Below are 18996 nucleotides of genomic sequence, written 5' to 3' on the forward strand. Positions count from 1 at the left end.
CATCGAGAGAATGGGAATATAATTCGTGATTTGTTTGTGGGCACATTTTATATCCCCTGATAGCTCTCTGGTGGGGCAGAGAGGTATCAAGGGCTCTGCAATTGCAGGAAAGGTGGAAATGAGGAAAAAAGAGGTTTCCTCTTAGAAACTATACACCATCAGCTTGGATGGAACATCTTTTTGGTTCACCAAATGATAAAACAAGTAGTTCAGACTGATCTTAGGGAAGATGCCTACCTGCTTCAAGTTGTCCAAAACACCTGCTGGACATCTGGTCAGGAAGGTTGGGAGGGCTGCTGGCAAAAGCGCTGGACCAGTTTAAATCTTGGCTCTGTTGAAAATGAGCAAAGAAACTTTGAACTTATTCCTGTACCTCTCTGGCCCTAAGTTCCTTGTTTGTAAAATAAGAAGATTAAACTGTTAATCATTTGCTAATAGTATTGAACGGCATGCTCCAGTCAACAGAATACCCAAGCTGAGAAGGGAGTCATAAAGATGGGCTGAGATAGCTCCAGACCCCAGCCCCACTCACTCTTCCAGGTGCAATGGTTCATGTGTTCAATGGCTGCTCCCCAAACACTGGATTGAGCAAGGCAGTCTGCAGTCAAATCCTGGCCCCTTCAGAGACTCGAGATGGGGTTCTCTGGGTCTCTGAGACCTACATGCTGCTACAAGCCTGGCTCCTCAAACTCTTGCATTGGGAATATGTGAGGTTCCTGCCTCTCACCTTCCCCAATGTCAAAACAATGATAAAAACAAACAAACAGAAAACCATGCATGAACAATTCTGTTATTTAAAGTGGGAAAGGAGGAAAATATTGCTGGTATTTAAAAGGTGCTACTGTCAATCAACCTACATGGTTTCCAAATTGAAATCAACACTACACAGCTCCTGGGAATGTCTTTAATCCAGTGGCTCTCTAAGGGGACATTTGGCAATGTCTGGAGACATTTTTGCTTTTCGCAGCTTGGGAGAGTGCTACCACAAAGTAGTGAGTAGAGATCAATGATGCTGCTAAATGACCTACAGTACACAGAATATCCTCCCATTACAAAGAATTATCTAGTCCAAAATTCCAAGAGAGGTTGAGAAGTCTTGCTTAACCCGACTAGAGCATGATGAGTCTTTGTAATGGTGTTTAACTATACTAAATAGAGAAGTTCATAACTCATTCCATTGTTCCACATAACATAGAATAACTCTAGATTATGACCAGGAGACCAAGGGGTTGTCAGAAACTGGAAAAGGGGGACAGTTCCAGATATGACACGTGTAGAAGACCAACCATGTGCTAGTTTCCCAGGTATCTTCTTTAATCTGCAGAGTAATCCTCTGAGGGACAGAGAACTATGCTCATTTAAAGAAGCGCAATCTAAGAGACTAAGAAAAGTTTAGGTAGATGACCATAGTCCCTTGGTTGGGTGGCGAGCCAAGATTCACTCCCAGAGCTCTCTCCTTCCAATGATATTTGAAAGTAGGTGGTACATGCCACACGGCAAGCATGTACCAAAGGAAATGATGTGGCAGAAACTGAGATGCCTCTCATCACTTTTATGCACCCTTCCCTAGTTTCAGTGTGCTTGTGCTTGTAACAGCTTGTACCCGTGACTTTGTTCAGAGATGCCTTTAAGATGCCTAGAGCCACGTTGCCCGCATGCACGGAAAGCCCACAGTGGCTAGGAGTCTATGAGCCCCTGAGCAGCCCTGAGAACATAAAAGCTAAGGTCCCATTCCTCAAGGCAAAAAAAAAAAAAAAGGCGGAAAAGGAACTTAATCCAGAGTTCCGCTGCAGAATCAGGGTGAAATCTCCTTTACAGGATTTCACCCACAATCGCACTCTTTCCCAACCTTCTTCTCCCACTCCCGCACCATTTTCTCCTGAGAGCATTTCCTGAAGAAATGAGTTGCACACGAATCCTTGTCTCCAGATCTGCTTCTAAGGAACCTAATGCGTAGGAAGAGACAATTTGGGAGGCCAGAGAGGTTGGGGATGCTTCTCAGTAAGAGGACATTTAACTGGAGGACAGTGGGAGATGAAGTCAGAGAAACAGGCTGCACACAGAACGAGTCTAACTAAGGAATTTGGATGTAGCCTGTGAGCACTGGAAAACTATTAAGGATTATTTTAGTAAAGGAGAGCATTCTACATGAATAGAATCAGATACATTAAACCTTAGTTGACACTAAATGTAATATATTGGACACTTTCCAAGTGTATTATTAAGTAATAAGGAACTTGCAAGTAAAGCAAAATGTAATAAAGGAAAATGAAAAACACTTAGGTGTTGATTACTTTCGATGTGCAAAGGGGCTTCATTCTCCAAAAATACATGAATGGATCGTATGACTTTGAACTGTGATTATGGCCAACTATAAAAAGGAGGCTTGTTTCCCTGTGGCCCAGGACCATTTGTTTTATAAAATGAAACACTTGTCTCTGTAACAAGCTAATTTTCTAACATGAAGCAGGAGAACTACTTGGTATCAAAAAAGTAAAGTCATTTTGTATTTTTTTATTATTAAATATTCCCTATCTGCCTACTGCATGCCAAGCACTAAATATATTATTTAAGAAGTAAACATTAAAGTTAAATATTGAAATAATTTTCTGGGGTTTTAAACTTTACGTCCTATACATATAACCAGAAGGGAGTTGACGGCATTAAATCTTAGTTTGAGGTCTAAAAAGTAAGTTAGTAATAATAATCAGGAAGAAATTCTGCTAATCTTTAAGTGTCTAAAATAGCCTTAAAGAAATGATTTTGATGTAACACAGGTTAGAGTTCAATATTGATAGATCATGTTACAAGTCAATTTTAATGTAACATCTATTGCCTAGATCATGGGTAAGAACACTTTTATTATGAAGAATAATTATTTTAGGCTTTGTGGGCCAGATGATTTCTGTGACATTACTCAACCCTGCATTGTACTACAAAAGCCGCCATAGATAATATATAAACTAATGGGTACAGTTGTGTTCCAGTAAAACTTTGTTGACACTGGAATTTGATTTTCATATAATTCTCATGTGTCACAAAATCTTTTGATTTTTTCCAACCATTTAAAAATGTTAGAATCATTCTTGGCTCATGAGCAAGCTATATAAAACAGGTGGTAGGGTGAATTTGGTCCAAGAACCTGGTATCCCAGGGCTTGAGGTTGCAGATAGTTTATTTGGGAGGTGACACTAGGAAGTAGGAATGAAGAAGTATTGCAGGGGGGACAGAGAGAGAGAGAGAGAGAGAGAGGGAGGGAGGGAGGGAGGGAGGGAGGGAGGGAGGGACGGACAGAGAGAGAGAGAGAGATTGAGATTTTCACTGGAAAAAAAGGCCAGCAAAGGGTGTTATTGTGTCGGTTACTAAGTGTAGCTAGGCTCTACCAAACTGAGGACCCTCTGAGAAACTGGTAGAACATGCCTCAGAAATGAACCTCTGAAGGATGAAAGGTTAGGGCCATTATTTACAGACTACTGTCTCTTCACTTCAAGTTGCCCTACCTGTGGGACAATAAAAGCTCTCTCCGCTTTGGCAAAAGCTGAGACAGAAAAGTGAAGAAGTGGTACAAGAACTCTTGACGGTATGCTGCTGGCCAGCCGAGGAGCTTCCCGCCAGACTGGCATACGCCATCACAGGTAGGCTGAGGGAATGTGGCACAGGTAATAAAAAGTGTTCACTAACATGGCAATAACCTTTATTTGTGTGATATTGTTTCTATGGGAGACAAAAATCACATATATGAGGGGATTAATATTTTAAAAGCTAGCCTACTCATAGGCTACAAAGTTAAAACCCAGAAAAAGCCATCATCTTGGGGACTTTAATTGGTTATATATCAGGAAAGGAATGTCTGTCATAAATTGGAAAGCAAACCCCTGAAATAAAAAACTATAACTGTAGGTCTAAGTAGACCAATGTAGAATGTTCCTGAGAAGTTCCTGTGTGTACGTGGTTCTGTGGGTTTGTAGATGAGGTCACCAGCAGTAAAGAGGGAACTATTTATGCAATAAAAGGTAAGTCCAAACAATGCATTCTGGGCAGAAGGACAATAAGAGAGAGTGCCAGCCAGCCTTCACGCAGAAGAAGATGAGGGGAGATGTCACTGTCAAAATTGAGCTGGGCAGTGGGGACAGTCAGCGACGGGGCAGAGCCTACCTGAGAAACCACTCTCAGTGGGAGCCATCAAGAAAACTCAAAAATGATACATTCAATAAAGGCATAATAGCCAAAATATGCAAAGAACTCATATAATGCCCAAAATCAAACAATACAATTAAAAAATGGCCAGAGGACCCGAATAGGCATTTCTCCAAAGAGGACATACAGATGGCCAACAGTCATATGAAAAGATGCTCAACATCACTAATCATCAGGTAAAGGCAAGTTAAAACCACAATGAGATTCCACACTAATTTAAAAAGATATATGCACCTCTATGTTCACTACAGCATTACTAGTAATAGCCAAGATGTAGAAGCAACCTAGATGTTCATCAATATAAACACAATGGAAAATTATGTATATAAAAAAAATGGAATCTTACCATTTGTCATATAAATGGACCTAGAGGGTATTATGCTAAATGAAATAAATCGGACAGAGAAAATACAAATACTATATGATCTCACATATGTGCAATATAAAGGAAAACAAAATAAATGAACAAACAAAACAGAAACAGACCCATAGATATAGAGAACAAGCTAAAGGGAATGAGATCGGAAGATGGGAAAAAAAAATTAAACTCAATGGGAAATGCATAGTAAACTACTGCTGTTTTGTTAGCCTTTATTCACCTTTCTGAGAAAACGATACTTGTCAAGTCCCCAGATGTACTCTTGGGACATACCATCAGCCACTCTTGGACAATGTTTGCTGGGCATTTCCGACTGGACCACACCTTTGTTATAGCCTTGGAGCCTCTGACCACGGTCAGTGCATCTATCTCATTGCTCTGGCCCACGTGATTGGTTCAGGAATAACGTGTGACCTAGTTGGAACTATTGAGAGACAATCTGCTTTTCTAGGGCTCCTTGGAGAAAAGGTGGCCTAAATCTGAGAGGATATAGAACATGTTGAGGCTAGGGCCAGCACTTGAAGCCACAAATTGAAAACCACAGGGAATGCAGAGCCAAGAGATGGTGACAAGCAAAATTCTGGATCCAGCCATTTTTACTTGGCCAAGGCAGTGGGTAAAGTACTTCTCAGACTTTAAGGTGCATATGAGTGTCCTGGGGAGTCCTGTTAAAATGCAAGCCTGATTCAGCCCGAGATGCTACATTTCTAACAAGCTCCTAGGGGTGTCCATGCTGCTGGTCTGCAGACTGTACTTGGTATCGCAAGGATGGAAAATGCATAGGAGCCCAGCAGTCCAAACTAGGCAGGGCTAAAACAGCTAATTAAGTTGATGACTGCTCCTGATGGTAGTGCAGAACTTAAAGTGTAGAGAACAAAAATCACATGTGCCTAAGCTTTCACCTCGAGGCATTGATTAAAATCAAAGATTTTTTTATGACACGCTTTAAAATTTTTCTCTCTTATAGCAGTAGGAATAAAATATCCAAAAATCTAACTCGCACTTTGAGTCTGATCAAATTCAGGTTTACTTGCTGAATTACAGCATCAGTTGGATTCCTAGCCCTGCCAGGTCTTTGATGTAGTAAAGGCAGTGACCTGGAAAGAGTGTGATTCCAGCAATTGGAGTGGCAATATCTGAAACGCTTTGAGGAATACCCTAAATCCCCAGTCCCTGTGAAGTGCCTCCCACTGGGCCTCCTGTGTCTGCAGACGGCTCTCCTATCCTTGCTTAGAGAAACTGTTACCTCCCGGCCTGAGTGTGCGCCCTTGCAGAACGAAGTTAATATTTTGTACCCCGCCAGTCGGTGTCACTCAATCCAAAACCATAATCAGATTCCGGCATCTCCTGGGAGGGGGGCTGAGTGTGGAATCAAACTCAGAAAGAGAAGATTTATATAATGGAAGACCTTTACAAATGTATTAAACTATAAGAAGCAAAAATCAGGGGGATATTTGTAGGAACAGATCTTGAAGATTTTAAACTCAAACGAAAGATGAACAGAAGAACAAAAAAGAATATGACAATAAAACAATACATATGTCGGTATGGAAATGCTGGGGCACAACTCCCAGAGAAGACAACCCGACCAGATTGTCACCCTGATTACCATGAATACAACAGCTACAAATGCCCAAATGCCAATGGCTGCAGGTGCGATATGTTAGCAGCACGTGCTTGTATTAGTATTAGCTTCCTACTGTTGCTGTAATAAATTACCGCAAACTCAGTAGCTTTAAAAAAAAAAAAACACAAATGTATTCTTTTCCAATCCTGGAGGTCAGAAGTCTGAAATGGGTCTCAGTGGGCTAAGATCCAGGGGCAGCGAGGTTGGATTCCTTTCTGGAAGCTCCAGGGGAGAATTAATTTCCTCGCCTTTTCCAGCTTCCAGAAGCTGCTGCATTTCTCAGCTCAGGAGCCCATTGGCCATCTTCAAAGCCAGCGATGATATTGTTTGAACCTCTGCTCCTGTCATCACATCTCCTTCTTCAACTTTCTTGCCTCCCTCTGTCCCTTATTAAGACCATTCCGATTAAATTGGACCCGCCCATGTAACCTATATCAAAATCCTTAATTTAATCACACTGCAAAGTCCCTTTTGCCATGGACGGTAACATAGTGACATGTTCCGGGAAACAGGAGTATAACCAACTGTCAGGTTTTCCAGTCTTACACAGTACATCCAGGCTAGAGTGTCCATTTCTTTGAGCCTTTTGGCTCCTTCTTACACCATCGGCTTTGACAATGCTGTCAGTTTTTACTTGACTTGGTACAAGCCACTGTTTTCTCCAAGTTTCCAAGAGCCATCATAATTGTGTGCCCGCACGGTCTCCTTGTAACTTCGCCAGGGTGTCAAATTCTACATCACAGGAAAGTGCTCCCAAATCGGCACACTCTCTTCGAACCTTTTGCCTCCTGCCCCTTAATCAGGCACTCTCAAGATCTTGCACCATGGTTCTCTGAGGGACCCTGATAGGATATGTTGGCTAGATCCTACTCCTTCTCCCTCAGAGAGCCGGCACTTCCCCGGCAGTTATGTTGTGAAAGAACCCCGGTTTATCACCCTAGTTAGCTGCCACTTTTTAAGGTTTTAATAATCCCAGGGCTTTGGAACGACAGAGAGTGTTTGTGCTTCACCTCCCCGCAGTTATTGGGTCTGGACTGCCAGCTAAAGGGTGGGTGATCCGCCCTCTAAATCCCATTTTAAAGGGAGCTTCCTCAGATCACCCCGGCACCAAATCTCTTAGGTGTAACAATGCTCTTGGGACACCTATAAAGATGTGAGGAAAGCAGGTTTGGGTACAGAAATGAAGTGCAATGTATTCACAACGATGGCCTCAGCTGAGCCCAAGCAGAGACCTCTGAAGCTGAGATGGCCTTTTAAATTGTCCTGCCTTGAGGCAAGGAGGCGGGGCCTTTCTACTCCAGCATCAGCTAGTCAATGGCTGTGGCTGTCCCTGGGGAAGGGGTGTGCCTCTTGCCAGGTGGCTCTCTTCGACCAAAGGCAATTCCCAAAGAGGAACTCCACTGAGAGCTGTCAGCCACCAGCACCCAGCAGGTGGGAGAGGGCACTTCAGTCCAAAAGGATGCGCAGAAGCACCTACTATGAGAACAATGGAAAAGCATTGTTAAAAGCCTTGTCCAGCAGCTTTGATAGGCTGAGAGGACTTGTCCTGACCCCCAAGTGGGGACTGTGGCATCTTGGACCTATTATCTTAAAGTAATGGAGTCTGGTCCTCCTCCTTATCATCAGTTGCCAAGAATGGAACCTGACAAATCAAAGAACCTCCCCAAAAGGAAATAAACAATTTTCAAACTCCTATTTGTGATAATGCCTATTTCACCCAGTCTCTCTTAGGCCTTGGTGGCAAGAGCAAGGAGTTGAGGAAAAGTGTACCTCAAACGAGCATTTCCATGTCCCTGATAAAAGGTGAACAGAAAGAGCCTCATAATTAGTCGGCAGGTAGCATATAGGGGTAAAACTGTCCAAGAAGTGGCAACATAATCTCTCATTGGGCCTCCATCGGTACTGAGAAGTTCATTACCACCTGAGAACACCATGCGATCATCCTCGCCTTGGCTGCTACCTCCCTGCTGCCAAGATCTCCAGGTTTGTGACACCAGAAGGATTTACCTAGAATTCAATGATAATATATTTCATAGACCATGGATTTAGAGTGCAATGAGTTGAATGATATGAAATGTCAGCATGCAGAAGTGTTCCGGTGAGAAAAATGGGCCAAAGCAAAATGGAGATTAGGACTCTGAGGTGAGGTAACTTACTATGGCTTTGGTCACTACGTGATGAATTTCTTGGGAGAACATGCCTCACCTAGGCTGAGGGGTCCCTTTTGGGAAGTCAGAGAAGTAGATTAGAAGAAGCAAGGAGGAGGAAAACCTCCAATGTCCTCAGTGTTTGAAGTATTCTCTCATCAGTACCCTTCGGGACTCATTCAGTTCTTGCTGTCCTTATGAAAACTCATTTAAAACACATGATGCATGCCCATATTGATAAGCAGTGTTATTCGCAACAGCGAAAATGCGGAATCAACCCACATGTCCATTGACAAATAAACGGATAAGCAAAATGTGGTATGTATGTACATGTATGTGTGTATGTATACACACACACACATACGCACACAATGGAATATTATTCGACCTTAAAAAAGACAGAAATTCCGCAACATGTGACAACATGGATGAATCCTGAAGACATTATGCTAAGTGAAAGAAGCCAGTCACAAAAGGACAAGTACTGTATGATTTCACTTACATGAGGTACTTAGAATAGTCAAAATCATAAAGACAGAAAGTAGGATGATGGTTGCCAAGGGCTTGAAGGGCTTGGGGGAGGTGGGGATGGAGAGTTATTGTTTAATGGGGACAGAGTTTCCGTTTTATAAGACGAAAAGAGTTACAGGGAAGGATGGTTGTGATGTTTGCACAATGCAAATGTATTTAATACCATTAAACTGTGCATTTAAAATGGTTAAGATGGTAAATTTTATGTTAAGTGTGTTTTACTACGATTTAAAAATAACTTTAAAGTACATATGAAACAGAACAAAGAAAAAGCAGAGACTTAAATCTAGAAATTAAACATTTAAAAAGCTAAAGTGTTCATTTAAAAATTTTTATAAACCCACCCAATATAAATAACAGAAAGAAAAAAATAAATGAAACAGATGAGATTTTAAATGAGAAGACCAAGAAGACAAAACTAAAAGACAAAACAAATGTAGTAACAATCAAATACCCAATTTAAAGAAAAATGGAAAATTAATATGACATTTTAAAAAACTGAAATCCAGTGGGAAAAGCAATAGAAACAGAAGTTGAGGAAGACATGGTTAAAATACAACTTAAACCTTTCTAGTTTAAAGGGAAGATTAAGAATTAGCAGAAAGAAAGGAAAAATCTGGCTAGACTGTGTCAGAGGCGAAGTCCTAGGTAAGTGAGGTCGTGGGGCTGGAGCTGCACTTGGTTGAAGCAGGGGGAACCTGCCCACATGGCCTGAGATCGCAGCAAGCCTGTATCCAGGTCCAAGCAGGAAAACGGACACCGTGCCAGGTATTTTAACAGAAGAGATTTAACCTGGAGAACTAGTGAACTGATGAAAGACAAGAAGAGGAAACTGAAGCGGTACCCACTCCTATGTAAGAGGTCAAGGTTATGAGAAGTTAAAGGTTTGGAAGACCCCGCAGAATTGGGACCCAGACCAGGGGGCGTGGTGGGAGATCAGGGGCTACTCATCCAGTCTTGATATCTCTGAGGGGTATCGTGGGGCTAGTTCAGGGAGTATAGCAAGTACTGCAACCGACTGCCTCTGAAAGAGTGAAGAACCATTGCTGCGATGATACTCAACGACAGGAACAGAAGTGGACAGGGAGGAACAAGTCCCCCTCCTCCCATCCCCATCTCTGTCTAGTGCTCCCTACTTGCAGAGCCTAACAGAGCATCAGCTGGCAAAGGTTTGCAAAATCCCATCCCCAGCATGACAAAGCACAGTGCTGTCCAGTCTGCTTGTCACTAGCCACAGGTAGCTATTAAGTTTCAAACACATGAAAATTAAGTAAAATTAAAACCAGTTCCTCAGCTACACTAGCTGCATTTGGAGTGCTCAAGAGCCGGGCATGGCTAGTGGCTACCTTGTTGGACAGCACAGCTATAAGGGATGTTTGGGCCCTAAATCACATAAGGAACACAAATCATCTCAGCAAGTTTAACCTTCCATGTTATGTCTGCAGGCCGAGAGAAACCACCCCTACCACAGCAAAGGCAACCTTTCTTCAAACAAATAACACTATTATGCCATTTACAAAAGCATACATTTAGAGTTGGGTCCTGTGCAAAGCATTTTGACGTCAGCATTTCGTTGAATGCCACAGTACTATGAGCTAAGTACTTTTTGATTCCACCTCACAGATGTAGAACATGGAATTTAAAGTGGGTAAGAAAATTGTCAAAAGCACAGTTGACTGCACAGCCCTTGACTTAACCTCTGGGATCTACTTGTCTCAGACTGTCAAAAGGAGCTGACATTTCACAAGGAGGAGATTTTATTTGATTGTCATTGTTCGGTATAACATTATTTTCTCAGAAAGAATAAACCGGACAAAGAAAATCAACAATTAATAATGGCACTTAGTAGCATAAGGAATTATGACAAAGAAAGTCATTTCAGTTTAGCAAAATTCAGTCCCAGCAGACTTGCGACAACCCAACAGGGGGAAATAAAAAAGTTCGTTCTGGTTTATGATGAGTCGTCACACTATCAGAGTCAATGTTCAGAAAGAGCTTGGAGTGAGTGATTTACCTTTTGGTTTATGATGTCTGCAACATGACTGCTTCATTTATGGGTAGACACTAGAGCTCCTTGTGCCCTCATTCTGTATATACAGCATTAACACCAAAAGTCATCTAAGTTATGCTAATCAGAGGAAACATGGTCAAGACATGATTGGATCAATCATTAGCTCTGTGGTATTGGAATAGTTATGAAATTCCTCTAAGCCTCGGTTTCCTTACCTTATAGAGATATTGTCATGATTAGATTAGATCATGGATATATGTAAACAATCTAGAACATTCTTTGACATGTAAAATCGTACTATTATTAATGGAATTAAGTAGCCCTCCAATAAAAGGAAAAAGAGACAGAAACAATTATTGCTTGCCTTTTAGGCGTGTATACATTCATTTGTTCACTCAACAAATGTTTGCTGAAATCATGCTACGTGCCAGACACTATTCTAGTTTCTTGATATACATTAGTGAACATACCTGACAAAAACCTGTGCTATTATGGAGCTAACATTATATCTATTTAGCACCCATTCTAGAAAAGGCATTAACCTCATTTGTCACAAATATAAATTGGATCTTCCCTGTCTTTAGGTTTATATTCCATTACCTTAAAAGCTTGTAACACACTCCCTGAAAGGAACTGTATTTATTAACATATGAAGCATTCCTGGCAAGAGGAATTAAATGTATAACGGGAAAAAAATGTTAATTTAGCTATCAGAAAATCTAGGTTCTACCCTGTCTTTGCTTTTATCTTCTTGTATTATCAATTACACTCTCTGAGCTTCAGTTTTCTCACGTGCCAAAATGGGAATATGGTTCCAAAGGTATTTTCACTTTTTCCATGTCTATACCAATCGCTCTAGCAACATGGACCATGTCTACAGAGACTAGAAAAATAGACTTCTTCAGAGTTAATATCATACCCACGGGTACTGCTATTATGTACAACTTAAATTGAAATGTAACCTGATGGAGGATTACTCAGTTTTCCGACTGAAGATAGCAAAAGTTGCTGTTTAGATTGTCTGAGAAGCAAAGTCTGAGACAAGGAGATCGTCTCAGCAGAGTGTTGGTAATCCATTTGAGGGAGGATTCCAGAAAGTCGTAGTAAAAGAAAGAGACAATGAGACAGGGCAGACAATGTCCGGTTACTGAAAATGCTATTACTGTAGCAATTAGAAGTCCCATCAGGAATTCTGAGAAAAGACAAGATGTCTGCCAAAATATGGCAATGACTCCTTTATTTACATCTCTAGCTTAACACTCTGAGCTCCGGATTTATATACTTTGTTTTACACATTATGGCAAACTATACATAACAGAAAATTTAAAGTTTTAACTAAAGTGTACCGTTCGGTAACATTAATGCGTTCACACTGTCGCGCAGCTATCACTAGCATCCATCTCCAGAGCTTTTTGATCTTCCCAAACTGAAACTCCATACCCACTAAACAGTAACTCCCATTACCCTCTCTCCAGCCCCGGCAGCACCCTTCTGCTTTCTGTTTCTATGCATTTGCCTACGCTAGGTACTTCATATAAGTGGAGTTACATAACATTTGTCCTTTTGTGTCTGTCCCACCTCACTTAGCATAATGTTTTCAAAGTTCATCCATGTCGGAGCATGTATCAGAATTTCATTCATTTTTAAGGTTGAATTCTATTGCATATATACACCACATTTTGTGGATCTATTCATCCATCGATGGACAGTTGTGTTGTTCCACCTTTTAGCTATTACAATGTGGCCATGAAGGAGCCGAACCCCACTTTTACCTAGCCTGCTATGATGCCAGTCTTCTTTTCTTTGAAGTATTCTGGCAGTCAGCAGGTGGGCGCTCCCTTGCCTGTGGTGAGCCCTCCCTCCCCCGCAAGGCCAATTCCAATCCTATATTGGCTGGTGAGATCAGCCCGCCCCACCCCATGTCTCCCTGGGACCCGGACCCCCACCTCACCCACAAATTGCCCACCATGGGCCTGTTGCCAAGCAACCAGCCCCGTCCTGCCTCTTTCCGGGACTGCGCATTCATGGGCAGGCAGCGGCCTTCACCTCACATAGCCTGTGTGTGGCCCACGCATTTCAGGGGAGACTTGGTGGTGGACCACTGGTGCCAGCCAAGCTGCAGTATCTCTTGGGCAGATCTCTAGGGTCTGCAGGCCCGAGGCAGACAGAAACTGGCCTTGCTATGATATGGGACTGTTGGGAGAGCCCATGGGCTCAGCATGGGCAACAATTCTGTATCTGCTCGCCGATACAGAGGACAACCTGGTGATGGCCGGGGTAGAGGGTAGGTCGGGGGGCTAGGCGAAAAAGATGAAGGGATGAAGAAGTACAAATTGGTAGTTTCGAAATAGTCACAGGGACGTAGAGTACAGTATATGGAATATAGTCAATAGTAGTGTAACGGCTGTTGTAATCTCATGTTTTTGGATTCTTTTTTTTCTTTTTGCTGTTCTGATTGCAGAGGGGTACAGAGTAATCAGGGGATAACTTCACAAACTGTATAAATGTCTAACTAATGTACTTTATACCTGAAATTAATACAAAATAAAATAAAATAAACTCGACGTCAGCAAATGTTATTGCAGAATAAGACTTGCGTTTAATATATTTTCTTAAAGACCTCAGGAATTCTTTTCACCATTCGATATTTAAAAATGATCACCCTGAGTCTCTTTACCAATAAATACATTACATTTTGAAATGCCTTTCGGAGTTAAGTTACCAAGTAATAACGCTTCGGATGTGTGTATGTGGGGCGGGCCAGCAGGTGGGGGCAGAAGAGCATTTGAGAGAAGAAACGTCTGCCAAGTTTTTTGGGGGGAGCGAGGGGTTCATCACAGAGACATCGGTAAAGTTAAAATAAGAAAAACTGAAGCGTCGGAAGTAAAAATCTAGCACATTTCTGGCTTCAAACACCATGGGTGTTTTTCTTCCATAGCACGTGGAGATAAAGATACAATTCTGATGATGTGGGCTACGATTTCATCCTCTTTTCCAAGCTCATTACTCACCTCGATCTCTTTGCAGATTGTTAAAGAGCTACCTGCCTCTGCCAATTTTGACAGGATACCTTGCAGAAAGTAGAGCAGACTCAAAATGCTACGGTCTGCTTCTCAGCTCCACTCCGCCTAACGGACCTAAGAAATCAAAGGCTGCAGTTTGGCAAAATAGACAAGACTTCTGTTTCCCTAACTGACAGCTCCACTCCTAATGCTACCCAAGGTTCGGTCCTGACTTTTTATGGCTTTTGCATGTCTCTCTGTCCGCTCAAACTCAATACACTTAACTTGTATTTACCTTCTCCTCCTTCTCGCCCTACAAAGCACCACTTTTCCCTTTTGTCTCTGAGTCCATTCTTTTTGAATTCTCCCAATTCCCCAGAAAACTAGACATATGAGTCTCACTCAGAGGCTACATGAGTCATTCTTAAACACCAACTTTTCGTCTCTTGATTTACATTAGTGTTTTAGCAAGGTCATGACCCTCAAGAGCATTCAAAACCAAGTGTGCTAAATCTGTGGACGCCGGAGTCTGTGGGTAAACAGCTGCCTCTTTGATATCTTCATGATGGCGTCAATAATACCTCAAGCGGACCGTGGGCATAACTGAATCTATGGTTTCCTCTACCCTCTCCCAAAGTGCTCATTCTTCCTTGTTCCGTTATCTCAGAGAGTGTACCATCGCCCCTCTACTGCTCAAGCCAGTTTCTTCCGCTCGTGGACTCACCAGTCCACCCCGCTGTCAAGGCCCCTCAATCTCACCTACTCTATAGCTCTCAAATCCATCTCATTCCATTACCCCTGCTCTGCCTCAGCCCAGGGAGCTTATTTTTCCTTTTGGAGTAAAAGTCTTATAACTGATCTCCCTGACTCTACTCTGACTGTGGCCCTCTGACTGAAACCAGAGTGCTCTTTCTAAAATGTAGTTTTGAACATAACATTCTGTTCCTTTGCATCTTTCTGCCCACATGATACTTCCCGTGAGCCCCCACTACATGGCCCATCCTGACCACTCTGATCCCATCAGCTACAGCTTAAGAACTCTATACTCTCACACGCATCTCCTTCTGTGCGTGAAGTTGTCCACTCTTTGCTATGCTTCTCGAATACCTTGATCCTTATATTGCTTCCTCATCATTCTAGAAATTAGGAACTCTCATCCCTAACAATGTTATCAGATTAAAGAAAACATTAATCCAGAAGCATATGTTACTACAGGGGACCGGTCAAGATGGCATAGAAGGCAGAGGCTGTGCATGGCTCCTCTCGCGACCACACCAAAATTATGACAAAACTACCGAGCAATCAGTACACAGTCCCCTGAGGTCTTGCTGAACAGAAGCCCTATAACTAGGGACAAAAATAAGAGGTGAAATCAAAACGGTAGGTGGCGCAGGGACACCATACTGTCTGGTCCCACGACCAAGTGGCCGGGCGAGAATCGAAAGGGCTATCTTGGCTGCAGAGCCAAAGAGCAAGGGGTCCCGGCCCCACACCGGGTTCCCCAGCCCCAGTTTCCAGCACCAGGAAGAGAAGTCCCCACAACTTCTGATTGAAAACCAGCAGACATGGTGGCTGAGTGAGATGGAGGCTGCAGGAGGCGGAGGAGACCTTCGTCTTAAAGGTCCCACATCCAGCCTTACTCGCTGATGGACTCACTCGCTCTGAGCTCCAGCGCCAGGGCAGCAGCTTGAGGAATGCCAGGGACACTGAATTGTCCAACTTCAAGACAAGGGCTAGAAGAATGGCTTCCTTCCAGAAAGGAGGGCTGGCAGAGTAGATTTTTCCTTAATTAAGCTCCCCCGCTCCTGGCATGCAGACACAGGCAGCCACCATATCTGAGTCACCATCGACCTAGATGACATAGGTCGCTCTGTCCAGGAGAGTCCCTGAGACTCTGCCTCTCCCAACTTGTGGGCCCACCCAAGCTGCTTCCAGTGGGTTATTCCATATAAATGGCCTGTCTTCTTCTGTGGACCTTCCTAGAATCTCTCAAAGGCTCACAAAACCCAAAGCAGCAGCATCTGGCCTCGGCGTGCCCCGTACCTCTTGCTGAGCAGCCCCAAGCCCCGCCCTAGTGGCAGCCAGCCTCGGTTTCTGATTTGGCTCCTCGAGGCACCTATAAGCCCAGGACGGGTGGCAGCCATCTGTGGATTGCTTGGTGACTCTTACCAGGTGGCCTCAGAGGTACACAGGCTGTGGATTAACTTGGCCTGTAGCTGGACCCCTCCCAGGTCAGTGCCAACATAAAGCCACTCTACCAAGACTGAGAGACTAGGGAGCCCTACCTAATACATAGAAACAGACCCAGGGAGGCAGCCAAAATGGGGAGACAAAGAAACATGACCCACATGAAAGAACGGAACAAAGCTCCAGAAAAAGAACTCATCAAAATGGAGACAAGCAATCTACTAGATGCAGAGTTCAAAACACTGGTTATAAGGATGCTCAAGGAACTTAGGGTAAGTATAGATGAACTCAGTGAGAACTTTAACAAAGAGATTAAAAAAAAAAACATAAAAATAGAGATGGAAAACATAATAGGGAGCCAGTCAGAAATAAGGAATACAATACCTGAGATGAAGAGGACACTAGAGGGAGTCAGCAGAGTGGATGAAATGGAGGATCGAATCACAGATACATAGAGGACAGGGTAGCGGAGGACACCCAATCAGAACAGCAACAGGAAGAACGAATCTAAAAAAATGAGAATAGTTTAAGGGGCCTCTGGGACGACGTCAAGCCTACAACGTTCACATCATAGGGGTACCGGAAGGAGGAGAGAGAGAGCAAGGAATTGAAACCTATTTGAAGAAATAACAATGGAAAACTTCCCTAATGAGTGTGGGAAATAGACATACAAGGCCAGACAGTTCAGAGACTCCTAAATAGGATGAATCTAAAGAGGCCCACAACCAAGACACATCATAATTAAAACACCAAAGGTTAAATTCAAGGAGAGAATCTTAAAAGGAGCAAGAGAAAGCAATTAATGACCTACAAGGGAGCTCCCATAAGACTGGCAGCTGATCTCTCAAAAGAAGCTTTGCAGGACAGAAGGGGCTGGCACAAAATACTCAAAGTGATAAAATCCTAGGACCTAGGACCAAGATGACCCAGCAAAGTTATCATTTAGAATCAAAGGACAGATAAAGAGCTTCTCAGATAAGAAAAAGCTAAAGTTCATCACCTTCAAGGCAGTATTACAGGAAATGTTGAAGGCACTTCTTTAAGAAGAAGAAAAAAAAAAAGATTAAAAAATACGAATAATAAAATGACAACAACAACATATCTAGCAACAATGATTTTAAAGGTAAATGAATTAAATACTCCAGTCAAAAGACACGGGGTGGCTGAATAAATAAGAAAACACAACCCTTACATAGGCTGCCTACAAAAGACTCACTTCAGATCAAAAGACACAGACGTAAAGCGAAGAGATAGAAAAAGACATTTCATGATGGACCTAGAAAGTACTGTGCTGAGTGGAGTAAGTCAGATAGAGGAAGACAAATGCCGTATGATTTCATATACATGTGGAATCTAGAGAACAAAATAACCTCTCCCCACCCCACCTCCCCCCCAAAAAAACAGAAATAAACTCATAGATACAGAGAATATTTTGAGGGTTACTAGATGGGAGGGGGGTTGAGAGTGGTCAGTGAAAAAGGCATTAAGAAGTGCAAATGGGTAGTTACAAAAGCATCATGGAGGTATAAAGTGTGGCATAAGGAATATAGTCAATAGTTTAACAATTAAGTTCAGTGTCAGAGGGGCAGGTGATCACTTTCTAAGTTATATAAATGTCTAACCACTAGGTTGTATACCTGAAACTAATATGATATTGTACGGCAACTATAACTGAAAAATAAAAAATTTCCAAAAAAGTAAATACATAAAAGCCTATATTTCTAAAGGATTTGTATCCAGAATATATGCCTTTTGGCAGAATGTCTGGCTAAAGCTTATAAAATAAAAAAAGCAAGACCAGGGATTAGTTAAAGATTAGGAAAGTCAAATTGTAGTGCATACTAGAGCCAGGGGAATTATGGGTGTCAAGGGAGTGGGGTGAAGAAAGTTTGGTAAAGAGAAAATGAGGGCCCCGAGAAGGGAGGGAGGGTAGGGTATATGTGAGAAGAGTGTGAAAATGAAAAGGAGCCCAGTATCATGGTGACGTGTGGCCTAAGAAGAAAAATGACCACCGAGCAATTCCCAGTGATGAGGACGGCCAAGGGATTCTCAAGCACTGGAGTGCCTGTGATTCGATTGTATATGGTTTGTCTGGACTTTCCGAGTTGTGATCCCCCTCGATTACCCCTAGACCTTCCATAAAAATGTGTTACAACAGCAGTCCATGCTAGCGTGGAGCGCTGCTCCGAGCCAGAGGGGACGCGGGCATGGAGAGAGTACCGCTGCTGTGCAGAGACGACGGCAGCTGCCAGGGTTCGTGGGTAACAGGGAAACGGGCTATGGCGTGGACTAACCACGAGAAATCAGATGCGCACAACTGCCCGGACATCCTGGTCAGCTTGGTAGACTTGCTGCCGCCTGAGGGGCTCTGTCTCATGGCAGTTTATTTGACATCAGAGGGAAAGGAGATGTAACTCCCATAAGGCAGAAAGAACTGGGGACTTCCAGGCAGCTGACCATTGGGTTACAGTTAGAGCTCATACAACGAAGTTATAGAATTGCTACAAAGTACATAAATACTTTTGAGTAAGTCAACTTTTGCAATGATAAATATGCTAGATATAAGTTAAAATAGATATACTTAAAGAAGGGGTTTGGTAAAAAAAATCACATTGGCTTGTAGATATAAAGTAATCTTATAAGAGTACTAATAAGAACTTTAAAAGATTGATCTTTAATCTTTGGATTCTTTACGTATAAAAAGAAAAAGGTGTACTGTTTCCAACAGGTCAGAGAAACAACATGGTTTCGCTGCAAATTAGGGAGAAAGAGAGTGAAGTGTGCAGAAGAGGAGGAGAAGCTGATTGCCATTGTCCTGGAATCTTCACGATTTCCAATTTAGAAATTCAGGAAACAAAGTAATATTTACATTATATCTTACATAATGGAACTTATATAATAAGCAGGTAAAAGTC

This window comes from Rousettus aegyptiacus, unplaced genomic scaffold, assembly GCF_014176215.1.
Source record: "Rousettus aegyptiacus isolate mRouAeg1 unplaced genomic scaffold, mRouAeg1.p scaffold_m13_p_9, whole genome shotgun sequence".
Lineage (NCBI taxonomy): Eukaryota > Metazoa > Chordata > Mammalia > Chiroptera > Pteropodidae > Rousettus > Rousettus aegyptiacus.